Source organism: Mus musculus, chromosome 6, assembly GCF_000001635.26.
Source record: "Mus musculus strain C57BL/6J chromosome 6, GRCm38.p6 C57BL/6J".
Lineage (NCBI taxonomy): Eukaryota > Metazoa > Chordata > Mammalia > Rodentia > Muridae > Mus > Mus musculus.
In genome coordinates this window covers 146,927,558-146,945,557 of record NC_000072.6, presented here as the reverse complement: position 1 = coordinate 146,945,557, position 18,000 = coordinate 146,927,558, and the positions used below count along the sequence as shown (strand labels likewise).

The 18,000-nt window shown below is 42.8% G+C and overlaps 1 protein-coding gene across 18 annotated transcripts in view; it reads right to left on the bottom strand.

Moving 5' to 3' along the window:
* Ppfibp1 (PTPRF interacting protein, binding protein 1 (liprin beta 1)) overlaps window positions 1–18,000 on the bottom strand; it is a 145,417-nt gene that overhangs the window by 86,468 nt on the left and 40,949 nt on the right. For 17 of the 18 annotated variants that reach the window (XM_011241625.2, XM_011241624.2, XM_006507098.4 and 14 more), the window contains one exon: window positions 6,569–6,652. The gene's annotated coding sequence lies outside the window, so the exon portion shown is untranslated. Of the gene's footprint in view, window positions 1–6,568; window positions 6,653–12,053; window positions 12,144–18,000 lie in introns of those variants that run through there. The other variant, XM_011241626.2, reaches the window with a different exon arrangement.

The following is an 18,000-nucleotide window of genomic DNA, read 5'->3' as shown; positions in this document are numbered from 1 at the left end:
AAAGCCCAGATGCATTCCAGTTGCCCATGGCTCCCTTTGCCTAGTTTATCATATAAACGTCTTTCTGTCTCATGATATGAGGACCTACCTTAGGTACACTTCCATGCATAAGTCACTAATAACTGTGTTTCTGCACAGTCCTGGAGCTGAGTCTTTGTTGAATCCCTTGACACCTTCTGCCTTTGGCAGCCAGTTCTAACACAATGAATTTTCCTAGAACAATTCAAGGTCTCACTTGTCTAAGCAAATATACATTGTACGGTTTTCAAAAATTATGAAGAATAAGGCAACTCAGATTCCACTAAGCTAAACAAAACCTTTAAGAATGCCTCAGAAGCCACATGACTCCTGGACAGAGCTAACCTCCTCCAAGAGTAAACAATTTCAATGCCCAGGCACAGGAATCTGGCTTCCTTGCGTCATTCAGGAATCCCATGCTCAAAATGAGGGACATTAGTGGAGGCTTCTGCCCTATGTCCTAGCTCTGCTCTAAGTCGAATGCTCATTTGTTGAACAAAACTGCCATCCATGCACACAATGACTGAAAAGCTTCCAAGCAAGCTGAGAGGCCACGGCAGGGGTAGGTACCAAAAAACAAGGGTCAGAAAAGTTAGGTCCCAAGTAAATATAGTACAAAATGCCCAGAATAGCCCAGAAAGACAGCTGCTGACCTTTTCCTCTAAAATCTGCATATCACAGTGCCAAATGCCCGATAACACTCTAAGGCCAAGCCAGAATTACTACTACAGAGAGAAGATATAAAGTAAAATCCACACAGACAAGCATATCTGACAGTGCCATGACAATTTGAATTTGGGTACAAATGTAAACAGGGAGGACATTATTGTACTATAGTTAGCAATGGATTATATACCACAAACTCAAAGCTTCCATAATTTCTACAAATACCTCCTGAAAGTAAAATGTGCACACAGCAGGCAGAGTCTCTGTCCTTGGATCATGATGCACAGATGTATGAACTGGGCTAAATGGGGGGGATTTACAAACCCACTTAAATCTATTCTCTATTTTTGTACTTCTGAAGCAATGGAAGGCCTTGGCTTACTGGAACCCTGATGTGGGGACCAATCACCTCCAAAGGAAGAAAGGGAGGGAAAAAGGAAGGAAAGAAGAAGGGAGGGAGGGGAGGAGGGAGGGGGGAAGAAAGGAAGGAAGGCAAGGGAGGGAGAGAAAAAGAAATTCACATTTGATACCTGTCACACAGAAAGCAATGGATTATTCCCAACACAAAAATCTATAATCCTAAATATTCTAAAATCCAATCCTTAGCACCACTCTCAAGAAATTCTAAGGGCTGGAGAGATGGTTCTAAGTTCAATTCCAAACAACCACATGGTGGCTCACAACCATCTGTAATGGGATCTGATGCCCTCCTGTGTCTGGAGACAGCTACAGTGCACTCATGTAAATGAAATAAATAAATCTTTAAAAAAAAAAAAACTTTAGAAACACTTCATGTTAAAGACATGAGATCTTTACTTTTGTTTTTTATTGTTGTTTTGGTAAAATGTATTTCATATTAATTATGCTCACTCCACAAAAAAAAAAGTCAGGAAATAGACATGTCAATTCTAAGGAACAGAGTGACAGTGAGTGCAAGGGGGTTATAAAGAAAAGGGCAGATAGGACATAGTCATGGGATATGCTTTCCTGAGGGGGCGGGGGGAGACAGGATTGACACTATGTCAGGGGCTATACTCTATCAGAGGCTGCAAATTGCAGGCTCACAGCAAAGTGCTATATGGACACACAGGCAGGCCTGTATGGGTGGAAGCCATCCCATGTTACAGCCATTCTTAAACCATTTAAGAGAAGGCAAAGACATAGCTAGACAGGGGGCTTCACCTCATTCTTACAAATGGCTCCGGCCACCCCCAAAAGTGGTATAACCAGGTACAACAGACTACCCCCAGCCAAGAAAGCAAGAATCGATATCATAGAGGAGGGACAAAGGCATTACCTGTGCTCTTAGGCACAGGATGCTACTACATCAATACTCAACTGGCAGTAACGCCTCCCAAGCCCAGTGGACAAATGTCACATCGGTTTGGATGCTTTCCTGTGCTGCTCCTGCCGTCAGGCTCAGGACAGCCATAATGAGGAAGTGAAAAACACAATTGAACACTTATTTTTATTCTGTTAATTCCATGCATACCAATATTTCAATTTTCTTCTGGAGATGGGGTCCAGCTATGTAGTCCAAAGCAGCCTCAAAAACAAAATCCTCTTGTCTCAACCTCCCAAGTACTAGGATGATAAATATACCATGACACACCCACCTTGATGCTAATATTTGGTGTTTGTTGCTGTTGCTGTCATCTGAGACAGGGTGGCTCTATACAGCCCTGGCTTTCCCGAAACTTGTTATGTAGGCCAGGCTGAGTAACTCACAGTTACTGCTTCCCCAAATACTAGGATCAAGACATGAACCACTCTACCAGGCACCGCTAGTATTTTAATTGGTGCTCTTAAATACATATTTCTTCAATATCTAAACAATAAAACAAACCCAACATTTAAAAGGAACGTTCTTAACTGCATGACTAGAATGTGGGAACTGAGAATTGAAAGACAGACAAGGAGATCTCTTACAGAAGACATCCTTCATCCCTCAACAGAAGAGGAGAGGAAACACAAGAAGACTCAAGTACAGAACCCCGATTTCTACTTTACGGATGTGAAACCCCAAAATGCTATCACCACAGCCTTTAGCTTTGCACAAATGTTAGTCCTGTATGTTAGTTTTGCCACTGTCTTCTGTCAGCCTACAGAAAGTTGTTCCTTGAGGAGAAAGCTTTTAGTAGCACCCTGAATCAAGAGTGGGAGTCACCCCATTAAATAAATAAATACATAAACCTAAGTGTTTATGTATACCATGAATGAATATGCAATGACTTTTAATCTACCTATTATTTAGTTCAGAGGAAAATAAACCTTACCCTTAATGAACAAAGCATACAAAGTAGTATCGGTGAGATATAGATTTACACACACTCACAGAACCCTGCATCACTTATAGTCTGGTCACAGTTTCTATTTGTAAACACAAGTTGCAACACAAGACCATCTTCACCCTTATAGTCATAGAAACTTCTGATCCTGGACAGGCATGAGAGAGAATATAATATCAAGAAAAGCACAAATGTACACAAGACAAGGTATTTAGTGGGTTCATAGAGCCCACCTCTGCTCCTGTCTCAATCTAAACCAAATTCCTGCTTTTCCACCACACAGTAGAAAAGTTGGGGGCTGGAGTTAGACACTCACAGTCACTGCTCTTTCTGGCTCAACCACCTCTACAAGTCCCCTTCTCACACTAGGCTATTTTGTTAGAGCATGAACTCATCATGTGCCACAGCTCTGACAGAGGTGGATGACACTGACCATGGTCAGCTGGAAATCTTCCAGACCTCATACTGGACATGGTCTGCAGAATCAGTCACTCTCTGAGACCTCGCCAAAACCCTGACCATCAAGATACTGCAAAACACCCAGCAAGAGTTAAAAGCAAGGCCAGAAATGACAATGTGCAAAATGACCCTGCTCTCCCTGAATTCAGCTGCACTGGCCTCAAGCTGACACAAGTAAATAACTAAGGTCTTCAGTGGAGGGCCCTGCTGAGTGACACACCCAGGACATGGGACAGGTGTTTCCTACATCTTTCCTTTTCAACTTGAGGTTTGGGTTAGCATTCCCATGCTTAGTTTCATAATGTTCTTTTTTAACTGGGAAAACACTATGTTGTATTAGATAGTCAGATGGCTGCTAGTCACAAGAATAAGAGAGCACCCGTGCACACACTGAAGACACGCCTGTGCTAAACTGGAACAGGAAGTGCATGGGGCATGATAATATCCCCGTTTTACAGGTAAAGAAGCTAACCCAGGGTTCATAGGCCAAGAAGACGGTGGGGCTGTGATCTGAAGACAGAACTCTCTCAAAAGAAAGCTCTGAGGCCCACATCCATTATAAAACTACATTTTCCTAGTTCGGTAATTTTATCCAGTTACTTCCTGGCTCGAGATTCAGTCTTTAGGGACTATTTTTCAAAGCTTTCTGAAAGGAAAATCAAAACTTCTCGTGAGTCTAGCATGCTAGATCAGATCCATTTCATTTACTCCTGGCCCTAGACTCATCAGGTCTTACACATCAGGTCCTCCTCTGAGATGTCACTTTCCCAGGCTCTTGATCTGGTCCACCAAGTGTCGTCACAGTTTCTAGGGCAGCGCAGACACACCTCTCTCTAGACTCTCTTCTCTCCTCTGCAATCCCTTTTTATGCTATGCAAATAAAACCTGTCTGTGCCAAGGGACCAGCCTTACACATCACATGCATTCCAGGGAGGACTTCTGCCTGGCCATGCCCCAGAGGACCCATGAAAGCATCTCCTGTCCCTTATGGTTGTGGTGCTCAGAACATCACAGGGAAGTAGGCCACCTAAATATCAATACTTTTGCTTTCAAAGAAGTCTACTTTCATCTCACTCCACAGAACCTAAATTGCTGAGTGATCCACAAAGGAGCATAAGACAAGATAGGCACAGAAATAATTAAAGGGTCAAAACTGAATACTCAGCCTAGAAAGACCATGTTAGAGAGAGTTAGGAGACGACTGCCCATGGGTCTCTGTGGCCTTGAGGTGGCTAACCTCCCAAAGACTCAAAGTTTCACACATAAGGAAACTCAAAGTTTCACACATAGAGGAAAAGACCACACATCCTCCTCACTAGATAGCTTAGCAGTTACAAGTACATACTGCTCTTGCAGAGACTCTGAGTTAGGTGCCCAGGACACATGTGGAGGTCCACAACATCTTGCAATTCTAGCTCCAGTAATCTAACACTCTCTTCTGACCACCATGGGCATTGTGCTCACATGCACATACCTGTCCTCACACATGCATAAACACATAATTAAAAAAAAATAAGGGGCTGGAGAGATGTTTCAACAGTTAAGTGCACTGACTGCTAATCCAGAGGACCCAAGTTTGATTGCCAGCAGTCACTTTGTTGATTTACAACCATCTATACGCCTAGTTCCAGAGATCCAATGTTCTCTTCTGGCCAGACACCAGGATCCCAAGCTGTGGACAGACATATACGCAGCCAAAACATCCATACACACAAAATAAGGTCTTTTTAAGAATTTGTATGTATGTACAGCATTAGAAATAGGCTGGATAGTACCTAAGTGCCCTGCAATTGCACAATTAGATCTCATCAGAGCAAGGAGAAGGGAAAAAATAAACCACATTTAGTAACGGGGGAATGTCACATACAGACTGAGTGAAATGAGCCACACACAAAAGAATATATGCGGTATGATTCTAGCCATACATTTTAAAGGCAAGTAAAACTACTCAAAGACACTAACAGTCGGGACACTGGTTATTCCTGGGACCCCGAGGGCAGAAGATGTACAGCACCAGTAATTTTGTTACTAGAGATGCTGCACACACAGATGGATTCATCTGTAACATCTGCTCCACACAGCTATCTAGCAAGGGCTTGTTCATCTCTGTGTGAAACACTGACCCAGGACCAGTCGTCTCTTGACTCTGACGAGAAACAGGGTTTCTCCTCCCCACTCCCGTCCTTCCTGTCAGGGTTCGGGGGATCAGAATCACATTTCTATTATAATCACAACTCAGAAGGCACCAGTGTCCTACCACCACCATGATAGGGATGGCACTGCTTTGTTTTGTTTTTTTGCTTTAGGTGTGGGTTTGGTTTTAGACACAGAGTTTCTCTGAGTAGCCCTGGCTGCCCTGGAACACCTTCTGTAGACAGGGGGGACTCCAACTCAGAGATTTTCCTGCCTCTGCCTCCCGGGTGCTGGGATTAAACATGTTGCAGCACCACCTCCCGGGAGGAATGGCATTCTAACACTACTAAGGATATGGCAATCAAAAAGTCAGACAGTGACAGCTGTGTCCACACTCACATCCGGATGACTGACAGTACACACTGACCCTCAGCATCCTCCCTTCTCTTAGCCACTAAAATTCCGACTCAGTAACTACCTGGGGATGAGGCAATAGGGTCAGAGGAGTGTTTGGCGCAAGGTAAAACGTAGAACTTACAGAATAAATCTGAACAAGTCAATCAAACACTTACCACCTAGCACAAGTTCAGCAATAATATCACCACTTGGCAAGAGGAATGGGGAGAAGGGAGGCCGCTAAGCCACATGAAAACACTTCCTCAGCCTGCAGGGTCACGGAAGGGCCAACAAGCCTCACTCCTGTGGACAAGCTATCACAGGGTCTGAAGGCAAAGAGCAACAAAGCACCTGAGAAGGAAAAGGGCGGTGCCTTTGGTATGCTACCAGGCCTGTGCTGTCCTGCTTGATCCCTGCCAGATGAAGACTGGTTGGCAGACTGCCGTGGAGACACGTCTGAACCTGTACATGCCCATTTTCACCACGATGCTCTTAAAGTTTAGGTGCTTGTAAGGAGGAAGGGGGTAAGCTCTCGGGTGTGACGTGCTGACTGCTAACTACAGCTAAGGATGTCTGAAATGAACGGTTATGGGAGTAAGCCTACTCACTTTAAAAGGAACAGGTTCAGTGTTGATTTCTCAGCTCCTCCAATCTTGCACGTCCTTAGCAAACTGATCCATAGACGTTTGGTACTGAAAAGAAATCAAAAATTAGGTTAAAACAGATTTCAAATCATAGCACAGCAGGAAAAAGGGCTTAGGTGGTAAATTGTTACATAAACAACTCACATAAAGCTACTGTCATGGGAGTTATTAAAAGGAGAAAATTCATGTGAAGGACTTCCTTCTACCGCCTTCCTTTCCCAGGCACCTCCTTTTCTGCCTCTTTGGCCCCATGTTTTTCTGTACACCTCAGCTATGGACAGTCTCAAAAATTCCTTAAAGTCGAATTTTCTGCTAAAATCACTACCATTAATTTTTACAGCCAAAGCACTCAGCACATGGTGGATGCTCTATGAACAGCTGTTAGGTAAACAAATGAATAGGATTTTTACAATAAAATCTGTCCAGGAATTGGTTCTAGGATCTCCAGCTAGATACCAGAACCTTAAGATGCTCAAGAGCTCACGGATGTATATGGCCGAAGCTCATTATCCTGTGTACTTTATATCGTGCCTAGGTTATCAATAATGCTTGTTCCTATGAAAGCTGTCGTTATACTGTTTAGAGTCCAGCCTCTCAAACCATAGGTGGACACCCAATACGGGACCACATAACTGAATGTAGTCATGAGAATTTTCACAGCAATAAAAGGTTTCAGAATATGGAATCACCAAAAAGCAATTAAAACATGTAGCAAAGGTTGAATGTTTCTGGCAGTTTCAAAAGACTTGTATGTCGTACATACAAAGCCTTCTTGCAGAAACATAAAAGCTTAATTATGAAAACAAAGACTTTTAATATCTTCTTAACGCCATTCCTCATCACAGAAGTAGCAAATTAGTACCTTCAGATTACACTATGCTAGAATGCTTGGTTTTTTTAAATTTTTGTTTGAATTGCTTGCCTGAGTTTCTTTCTTTTTTTTAATTATTAAAATGAATTTTGACTTGAGATTGTAACAGAATTTTTAAATTTTTCTTAAATAGCCCTAAACATACTTTGGCCATTTTATTTCACATACTTATGCAAAGTAGCATACTCAGCACTATAAAAATCAAAATGTTCTTGAGGAGCAAAAGCAGGAGGGTCACAAGTTCAAGGCCACCCTGTGCTACTTCACAAGTTTTAGGCATCCTGGGCTGTGTGAGATCCTGTCTAAAAATGAAATACTAATAAACTAAAAACATTAATATGCTCATTGCCCCACAACGTCAAATATCCAGCCATCCATCTTTAACCATATATACATATACCAAAAAATCTTTTTTGATTCCTTAACAGTAGATGTTTGGCTTGTATATAATAAGTGTCCCAGGCCACGTAAAAATTTCTTGGGCAGAAATGGGTGACAAGTGTAAAGTTTAAGAAGCCCTGGCGTAGGGAATAATGACAGGGATGGGATTATTCAGTCTGGGAACAGATGTCATTGCTTCAAATACTTTTTGTCCAACTCCACTGAATCCACATGAGGTCCTATAGCTATGGGGCCAGATGTACAAAGGTGTGTCAAGGTAAAGAGAAGCAAGGAGATGCTTCTCTTCTAAGAGGAGCTGTGTGGACAACACAAGACGACACGTATGCCTCATGGCTCGCCCTTCAGATACCCTTACTGTTTTACACATTTCATACATAAGAAACACTCCAGTGTACACATGAGGACTATGCGTCCCCTCCAAGACAGCTGACAGTGTAGCCTCCAGCAGGGAGACAAAGATCTGCTCCAGCTGGAGGCATCTATTTACTTATTCTTTTCCCATCTCCTCTTTATAAAAGCTCCAGGAACAGGGTTTTGACAGTGAAACAGAATTCTTCCCTGGCAAGGGCATTTTAGGCACGAGTGGAGGTGTACATGGTCTTTAAGGAATTTCTTACCCCTCATCAAATCACATCAGGAAAGTATCTGTGCATTGTGCTTTTCCTAAAGTTTCCTATAGCAGCTGATATGGTTTGTAAAGTCAAGCCTAAGTTTCAGATCAAGCTTCGCTCCAAAAATAAAGTTCAACAGATAAGCCATTTTCTCTTTGTGTGTGTGTGTGTGTGTGTGTGTGTGTGTGTGTGTGTGTGTGTGTGTGTGTAAATAGTGTCAGATCCCATGAAGCTGGAGTTCTATGAGGTTGTGAGCTGCCAGAAATAGGTGCTTTAAAAGTAACCTGTAGGAAGGCCAGCTAGGTGCTTCTGAGAACAGAGGCAGGAGCCAGGGAACATGCATGACAGTGGACATGCATGACAGTGGGCATGCATGACAGTGGGCAGAGCAACTTTACCTTCCTTTGTTTTATAATTCTGTCTAGAACTTAGTTAAAGTAACTTGCTTATGAAAAGACTGAAATAAGAAATGTATGTAAGCCGGGCGTGATAACCCACGCCTTTAATCCCAGCACTTGGGAGGCAGAGGCAGGCGGATTTCTGAGTTCGAGGCCAGCCTGGTCTACAAAGTGAGTTCCAGGACAGCCAGGACTATACAGAGAAACCCTGTCTCGAAGAAAAGAAAAAAGAAAAAAAATTATGTAATAATAATAATAAATGCTGAGTGCAGAAAACCCCTTTAAAGGTGAAGCACTGAAAGCAAACAATGACCATTTCAACCAGTGTGAAACTCAATGTGCCAGCACTGAGCAGACAGAAACACAAAATTCAATCTTCCCTTGCCTTCTTTCCCTTTTAAAAACAAAACAAAAAAAATGTTACTAGGGATGAGTCCAGGGCTCCAACGAGTGCAAGGCAAGCACTCTACACTGAGCTCAGCCCAGTCCCACCCACCATTCCTAATGGGTCCTTTCTGGGGAAATGTGAATTCTGGCCTGGATCCCAGAAACAAAGACAGCCCAGAACTGGACCAGCTCATTCCTCCTTCAGCCACCATCACTGGCTACAAGAACAAGCAGAAGGTGTCCAACACACACACACACGCACGCACGCACGCGCACACACACACACACACACACACACACACACACACACACACACACACACACACACACAGACTTTTTCCTTTATAACTGACTCAGCCTCAAGTATTCTATAACAGTACTACAAAAAAGAAAGATGGGGAAACCAGGGACCTGTAACAAAGAACAAGACACAGTGGATTTCCGTAAGTTAGTCGCTTCCTGGGTCCCACCACCATCAACCTCTCTGCTGGACATGTGTCAAGGGTTCTGGTAGGATACTTTAAAGAGAGGAGCAGTATATACTTATATTCTACAACACCCACTTTAAAACATCTAAAGGGTAAAAAGGGCCCATCAGTAAGTTAAGTGCTGCCTGAACTTGCTGCAGAGGAATTCTCTCTGGAGTACTGAGGGGCAGCGAACATCCAACCTGGCCCTCAGCACAAAGCTCTGATTATCTGGCCCAAGCAGTACTGAATACATAAAAACATTGATAAACACTAACCATTAGCTTTTTGAGTTTTCATCATAGGCCCTGTTTCCCTGAGTCAAAGATGGTCTTTGTTGTGTTGTCTTAATGGAATGCAAGGGACTTTAGTCACTTCCTCAGAAACCGACCTAGACTATAAATACAAACTCACCAACACAGTCAGCCACTCACAAAAAGGCCCACTGGCAAGTTTAATTTAAAAACAAGAGCTCGTTATTGTACTGAAAAATAAGAAATAAAAGACCCAAACCCATATAAACAACACATCTAGAAGAAAAACCCTCAGTGTACCAACAAGCACAATTGCAAATTGCTTTTTATTTGGCTCATAAGCCTTTTCTACATAGAGATTATAGAAGAAAAAAACAGTCTGTATTTGTGCCCATCAAATAAAACAAACCCTGATCTTTCCACAACCTCGGGATCACAAGAAAATGCTCTGAGACCTTAAATAAGTGACTTCTATGCCACCCTTTAAAGGGACTCATTCATGACAGCTAATCTAAGTCTCTTTGCTGATCTAAGGCCTGACCCTGTGCTAAGCAATGAATAGAGAGTGAAGCTAGTGTCTTCACAGTCCCTCAAGCTCCAGGCGTGACTAAAGTGCCCAGGGCAGGGACTCTACACAACCAAATGTGGCTTCCCACCTATTTGGGTAAATTAAATTTTGCCTGGAATACAGCTGTATCCATGTGTCTACATATTATCCATAGCTGCTGCTTGCAAGATGTAATGCCAAGACTGAATAATACCAACAGAGACTGTAAGATTCACCAAGTATAAGCTGTTTAGTATCTGGTCCTTTAAGAAAAAGTTTGCAGGGAGGCCTAGGTCCAGGCCAAAAGTTTGGTTGGTTGTTTAGATCTTGAGAGCCCCAAGAGTCCAGGTTAGTTAACTCTATTGGTCTTCCCGTGGAATTCCTATCCCCCTTTGGAGCCTGTAATCCTTCCTCCTATTCTTCCGTAAGAGTCTCCAAGCTCCATTCACTGTTTGGCTATGGATGTCTGTATCTGTCTGAGTCAGCTGCTGGGTGGAGCCTCTCAGAGGACAACATGCCCCCCACACATATGTAGTAGATATGCAGCTTGGTCTTCATGTAGGTCCTGACCAATTGGAGTAGGGACTATCCCAAACGCTGTTGCCTATATGTGGGATATGTTCTTCTAGCTGGGCTGCTCTATCTGGCCTCAGTGGGAGAGGAAGCACCTAGACTTGAAGAGACTTGAGGTACCAGAGTGGGGAGATATCCAGGGGACCCCCATCTGCTCAGAGAAAGGGGGAGGTAGGGGAAGGGTTGTGGGAGGAGGTGACCAAGAGTGGAGCAGTGAGTAGGATGTAAAGTGAATAAGTAAAAGATAAAACTAAATTTAAAAAGGAAAAAGAAAAAGGTTGTTCCTCTCTAAAGCTACTCCAGCGACCCATTGCTACTCGCTGAGTGACACTGCCTCATACCTACCTAACCTGCTTTATTTATATCATTTATGATACACTAATTGCTAATGTTCATTGGGAAAAATAAATACTAGATACTGAGAGCTTTATCTTTAGTAGGTAAACAAAAAATTAGTTCATTTAATTCAGGCAAAAACCTTACATGAAAAATAAATTAGAGAGAGAACTGAGGCAGAGGTATTAAGTAACCCGCCCGAGACTAATTAATGAGTGGTGAGTCAGGGCCAGAGCCCAGGTAACCCAGCTACACAGCCCATATAACTTCATCTCCAGGCTACGATGACATTAATCTAATGTTAGCAGGCCATATAAAATACAATCAAATCTCAAAAGGTTTATTAGTTCTAAATGCTGTGTCAATACAATAAAGTATCCCTCTTAATTTGACATCTAAAATAATGTAAGTTGGACTTTCCTATATGTTTGAGTTCTTTCTGGTGCTAAAGTTAGATCTAACCTTAGGGTATTAGAAACATAAAAGCCACCATATTCTTTACTGTGGTAAACAGTCAAAGAAGCTAACTGATCACATGGATCTTAAGCTAGCATTGCAGGAGGCTGACCAGACAGACACGACATTTTCCAGATGTGTACCCACCTGGTCTCATTGCTCCCATGAGGCTTCCACCTGGGAGAGGTGGAACAAACACTGACAGAAATCATGCAGCCACAGCCGCCCATCCGTGCACAGGAAGAACCCCCTCGCTGAATCATCCCCACACTTCCTGCCTTCCCTGGGATTTCTGGAGGAAGTGTGTCAATTCCATGTGACCTAGTGCCCTTTCGTACTGAAAACAGGTTGACGAGGCTCCAACTGACTGCAGGGAATTCTGAGGAGCTTCTCAGCCTTTATTAGGTACTGACCTCACACTAAGTGCACAGTGTCTACACTCCATCCTGTGTAGTGTAACAGGCATTTCTCTCACTGAAGAGGCTCACAACCTCGCAGAGGAAATGGGTAGCAGAGACTAAAGCAAAGCTATACGTGAAAGGTTCACAGCTCCACAGGCTCCTGACGGTCAAATCTAAAAAGTTCTGAGGAGAGAGAGGTACCTGGACTGGACCTTAAGGAAAGACCGGTGGAGGCTGGATGGTTGTTTCTAAAGGTAGAAGGGTAACACAGAAGTTAGAGTTAGACAGACCTGAGTCCAAAATCTTTGAGACCTGTAGCTGGAATCGTGTGTGTAGGAATTCAGATATTAAAAAAAAAAAACAAAAAAAACAAAAACCTGGGCTGGAGTCTAACTCGGCTACATGCCGAGAGTGGGTTCCTAAGTCTTGTGGGAATCACAGTCCTCACATCTGCTCTCACTGCAGACAGCATTAACTTTCCCTCCCATCCATCCTCTGGGGGAGTTAATGGCACACAAACTTCACACTCCATCCCCATGGCTCTCAGTAAGAGTCTGTTAGGAGGACATAGTTTCTCTCAGAAAGACACTTGGCATATGCAAGCTGTCAATCCAGGGTCCTCAGCAAGCAACACTAAGTTAAGCTGTTTCAAGTTGAGCAAATTTCAGTCACAAGTTGGGATTGTGTGTCTAGTTACATGAACACTTTCCCAAACAATGGGGCTGTGTGGCTAGTTACATGCATACCCACTTCCTGAGTAATTGGGTAGTATGGCTAGTTACATGGGATGCTTCTAAGCAATAACATAACATCTTTGTGTTCCAACACAGCTTTGCTTTCTGCCTATCCAGCAACTTCTAAAGAAGACAAAAACTATTTCATTGTGGGTCAGGCAGAAAAATAAAGCTAGCAATGAAACTGAAGATCAGGTTGAGTGCTACAAGAAAGACATGGTCCTTAGCTTCAAGAGAACAAGGACACTGGAGCTGGAGACATGGCTCAGCAGATAAGAGCACTGGCTGCTCTTCCAGAGGACCTGGGTTTAACCCTCAGCAACTTCATGGCAGTTACAACTGCCAGTAATGCCAATCCAGGGATCTGATGCCCTCTTCTGCACACAGTTGTGCAGATACATGCAAGCAAAAGCAACCAAACACTGAAAATAAATAAAACTTAAAACCACTACACTGAAGAGAGGGGAAAATCAGATATTCAAATGCTGTAGTGCATTTCTAGGTCCAAAGCTAGACAAAGAGATGGTTTCTTCCCTCTGGCTTGTACAGGGCTCGGTGTACAGGTTCTTGTATGTCACCATAGTACAATCACTGAGCTTTAAAGTCAGAAGAATAAAGTTGGGCATGGTAACACACACCTTTAATCCCAGCATGAGGAAGGCAGAAGTAGCCAGATCTGTGAGTTCAAGGCTCATCTGGTCTAGTGAGTTCCAGGACATCCAAAATTACATAAAGAGACCCTATCTCAAATAAATACACATACACACATGCACACACACACACAAAGTGAAACATACATACATGCATACATACATACATACATACCAGAGGAATATATAACCTGACAGTGACATCTGAGGTCCTCAGTCAACCCACTTCCCCTGCTAAAATAGCACTCCCTATAGTCCTGCTAGTTTCTTGAAGATTCCAAAGTGTTTACATTTGTCCTGAGTACATCAAAAAGAGCCCATGTAGTTTTAAATCAGCATGCTGCTGCATAATCATCTCTGGGGTAGTTAATAAGGACTTGTTTTAAATAATACTGAAAGGTGTCCTTCCACCCCCAAGAAAGATTCTAATTGAAAACTCCTAAGCAGCTTGGGAATTTAAGCACTGTTACTTTCTGAAAGTTCTGCCTGAACTGAATGTAATGACTACAGTCTTCCACTAAATTATACACAAATGAACACATACATAGCCGTATGGCACAGTACACACAGGGATTCACACAGTTCAGATTCTAAGTGTATCAGTCTCTGTGGCAAACAGATAAGACTATGATATACATCTTATATAACAAAGCACTGAGGCCAAGCAAATCATAAAGGACAACCGCAAACTCCCCTATCAGTGTGTTAACCAAGGCCAATACCAAAGCTTTTCTCACCTTCTCCATCTTTGTAAGAAAATGCTATGTCCTCTCTCTCTCTCTCTCTCTCTCTCTCTCTCTCTCTCTCTCTCTCTTTTAGAAGAGAACAAACTGTTAGATGCTTGTAGAGTAGAGTAAATTAAAAACTAGCAATAGTTGCCAAAAGTCTGAACTACAGCCTTGATTCAGTTTCCACATTAAGTTTAGGCTAGACAGATGATAAAGAAGGTGAATATATTTTTCACAATGATGTTATTTACATGATACAATCGTGGAGCTGACCTTCAATATATAAGAAGCATTCAAGTCAGAGACAAAGAATTTTTTTCTTTGACAAAGTGCTTGTCATGTGCCAAGTATGGCATTCAGGGAAAAACACACACACACACACACACACACACACTTCATGAATTCTAATCTGCTGAGTTGGAAGGAGAGAAAAAAAATTCAATGCTCTTATGTTTTAATTATTAGTAACATGAATTTTCAGTTAAAACTTGTATTCAATTCCTACCATTTGATTACACCCTACTTGGTATAAAATTTAAAAAGCACAGAATCTTTCTAAAGAACAGACTTAGAAAAGAGGTTTATTAATGTTCTACAAAATAAACTAATGACATGTAATGACCGATGCCATTGGACGCGCACAGGTGAAAATCTGAGGAAGAAAATCTGAGGAAGCCAAAATGGAAGAGCAGCTCACAGCTAAAGGCAGTGGCAAGGCCTACCAAAGAAGGGAGACTGGGTTAGACCATCGGTTCTCAGCCTTCCTAACACTGCGATGCTCTCATACAGTTCCTCAGATTGTGGTGACCCCCACAACCATAACATTACTTCATTGCCACTTCATAACTGCAATGTTGCCGCTGTTGTAAATCATAATATGAATGCCTGATATGCAGGATCTCTGATTCATGACCCTCAAAGGGGTTGAGACCCACAGATTGAGATCTGCTGGGTTAGACAGCTGTGTAACAATATAAATTTCCCTGTATCTAAGACAGGGCTGGGAGAAGCAAGAAGAAAATCAGCCACAGAAAACTGAATAGTGTGGCCAAGATAGTGTTCAGCAATATCCATGGTTCCAGTGCACTGGAGTAGAGAGTATCTGGAGGGACAATGAGAGAAGAGTCTAGAATGATACTTGACAGCACTGGCAAGCAAGCCAATAAGCTTTGCTAACTCACTGTCTTTGAGGTTTTCCAAGCCAAGGAGTAGCCTGGCCAGAGCTGGGCTTTCCACAAGGTAACAGGGACACATGAGGAACCAGAGAAAGACAAGGAGAAGATATCTCTGGCTAATTTGTAAGTAAAAGCCTTCCAAGAAGATATGGAGAGCAGCAGCGAAGTTTTAGAAGGAAAAATGTCACTCTGAAATTGAACAGGAGCCATTGAGGAGCTGGGTGAGTGAGAGGGAGATGAAGTGAGTCCTGTTCCACAAGGTGGAGTTGGGTGAGGAGTACTAACAGCAAAAGTACAGCAAACAGTGATTAAAAAAAAAAAATCTTTGAGATACAGTATTTGGGACACAGCAGGGTGGACAAGTAAAACCAGATGGTAAATTTATGTTCAAAATCAAAAATTCAAGTCAATGCAGTCTCAGATCCTCAAGACCAAGTCATGAAGGTAACAGCTAAAGCATTAGAGGAGTGAGGAGATCCTGGGGACATGAAGGGAATAAGGAAAAGGTAGGGAGTGGCATCAAGAGGGGAGACATAGACAATAAGAATAGTCAAAGTATGTTATCTTGTCTATAAAAAATACACAATGAAACACACTGGTTTGTTCAATTAATATCTGCAAAATAATGTAAAAAAGCAAAGGCAACAGCTGAGTAGGGTGGTGAACCCCTGTAGTCACAGCACTTCAAGTCAGAGATAGAGGATCAGAGTTCAAAGGAAACCTCAGCTGCACAGATCCTGCACACATGGCTACTTGAGACACTGCCTCAATCAATCAAGAAAGCAATGAATGAAAAGCCCTATAAAGCCAATTAGGCATGAAAGAGAAATGATGAGGCCCTGAGGACCCAGGTAAGCAGCTGGGGCTGGGAAAGAGGAGACGGAATCATTCCCATTCTAACAAGGTAAGATGCTTGTCCAACCAACGGAGACCAACAGCAAAGGTACAGAGAGCACCAAGACCGTTCAGGAGTAAGGGGGCATGTTAAGTGTCTTTATGTAGAGAAAAGAAAGTTGTGGACAAAGGGTTAAACCCCTGAGACAGGATGGTAAACACAGAACACCACAAAGACAAAGAAAGGGTGACAAAGAAAGATGCTGAGGTGGCAAAGGAAAGTGACTGTTTGGTGGCCTACCCAGGATGATTTTAACATGATCAGATTTCACACAGAAAAACAGACGTTTGAGTTTTCCAGATAAAACAGAGAGGGGAGCAACACTAAAGCCAAGTTCCCATGGGGCAAAGGTCAAACACACACACACACACACACACACACACACACACACACACACACACACACACACACACACACACACACTGCACTTACAGTCCCTGCCTCTTGTCTCATTTCTTAGATTTTTTTTTTTTTTAAGTTATCTCAATGCCTTCTGGTGGCATTTGAATATGTGACCCCTGGCCTGGATCTTTTCAATAAATAAAGGAAATGATATCATCCCTAGAGAGTAAGTGGGGATTGCAGAAAGAGACTTAAAAAGGACGGGGAAGAAATCATAACAGCTTCAAAAAGTGGGTAGGAAGTCAACAGATTAAAAAATCAAAAGACTGCTGTCTGTCCCTCTGCCAAAGAGACTACAGTGAATCGTCACTTGGTCCAGCAGTACCCACAGTCTGAAAGCAGAGGTCACAAACAAGACTAAAGAGTCTAGGGTGCTAGTCAGGACCTTGGTGAGGACAGTGGCCATTGCCAATACCTAGAAAGGTTGACAGAACTGGTGACCTGGGAAAAAGAACAGGAGACTCCATGAGGGCAGAGATAAGCACGAAGGAGGGACCTGGAAAGCAGGAAGATTCCCCCTGGAGGCTTTCTGGCAGCAAGTTGCAAATAATATCTGTGCAAAACTACTAGATGACAGACACATCAAAGGCTCCACAGAAGACAAAGTGGAGGCCTCTGAAGAACAGCACAGCAGGGAAAAGCTGATCGTGCAGTCTCCCTTCATTTACCTTCACCTCTTAACATTCAACTTCTCGAAAACAACTACATCCTATTTCTACCTTATTTAAAAGGGGGGAAAACAAGATGAGGCTTGGCAAACTGTGCTGAAATAAGTTCACAGAACTGTACTTGTGAAATGAACCAAATGGGTGTGTTCTGTTCTGCTGCTTTGATGCAGGGATTAGGCCCCTGGCTTTGCCCACTGCACATGTACCACCCCACGGTGCCACACCTACCAGCCCCAAGGGAATGCTTAAGAAGACTGTTCTTAAACTACGCTGCTGATTTACTCTCAAACAGTCATAAAAAGTATATTGGTTCTTCTTATGTGCAGAATGGTGCCTACCTACAACCACCTCCAGCTGAAACCTAAGCTTACCAAGTCAACATTCCAGACCTATCACATGCAGCTAGAATCAGAAGGAACTAACGTTTATTACTGGCTCATC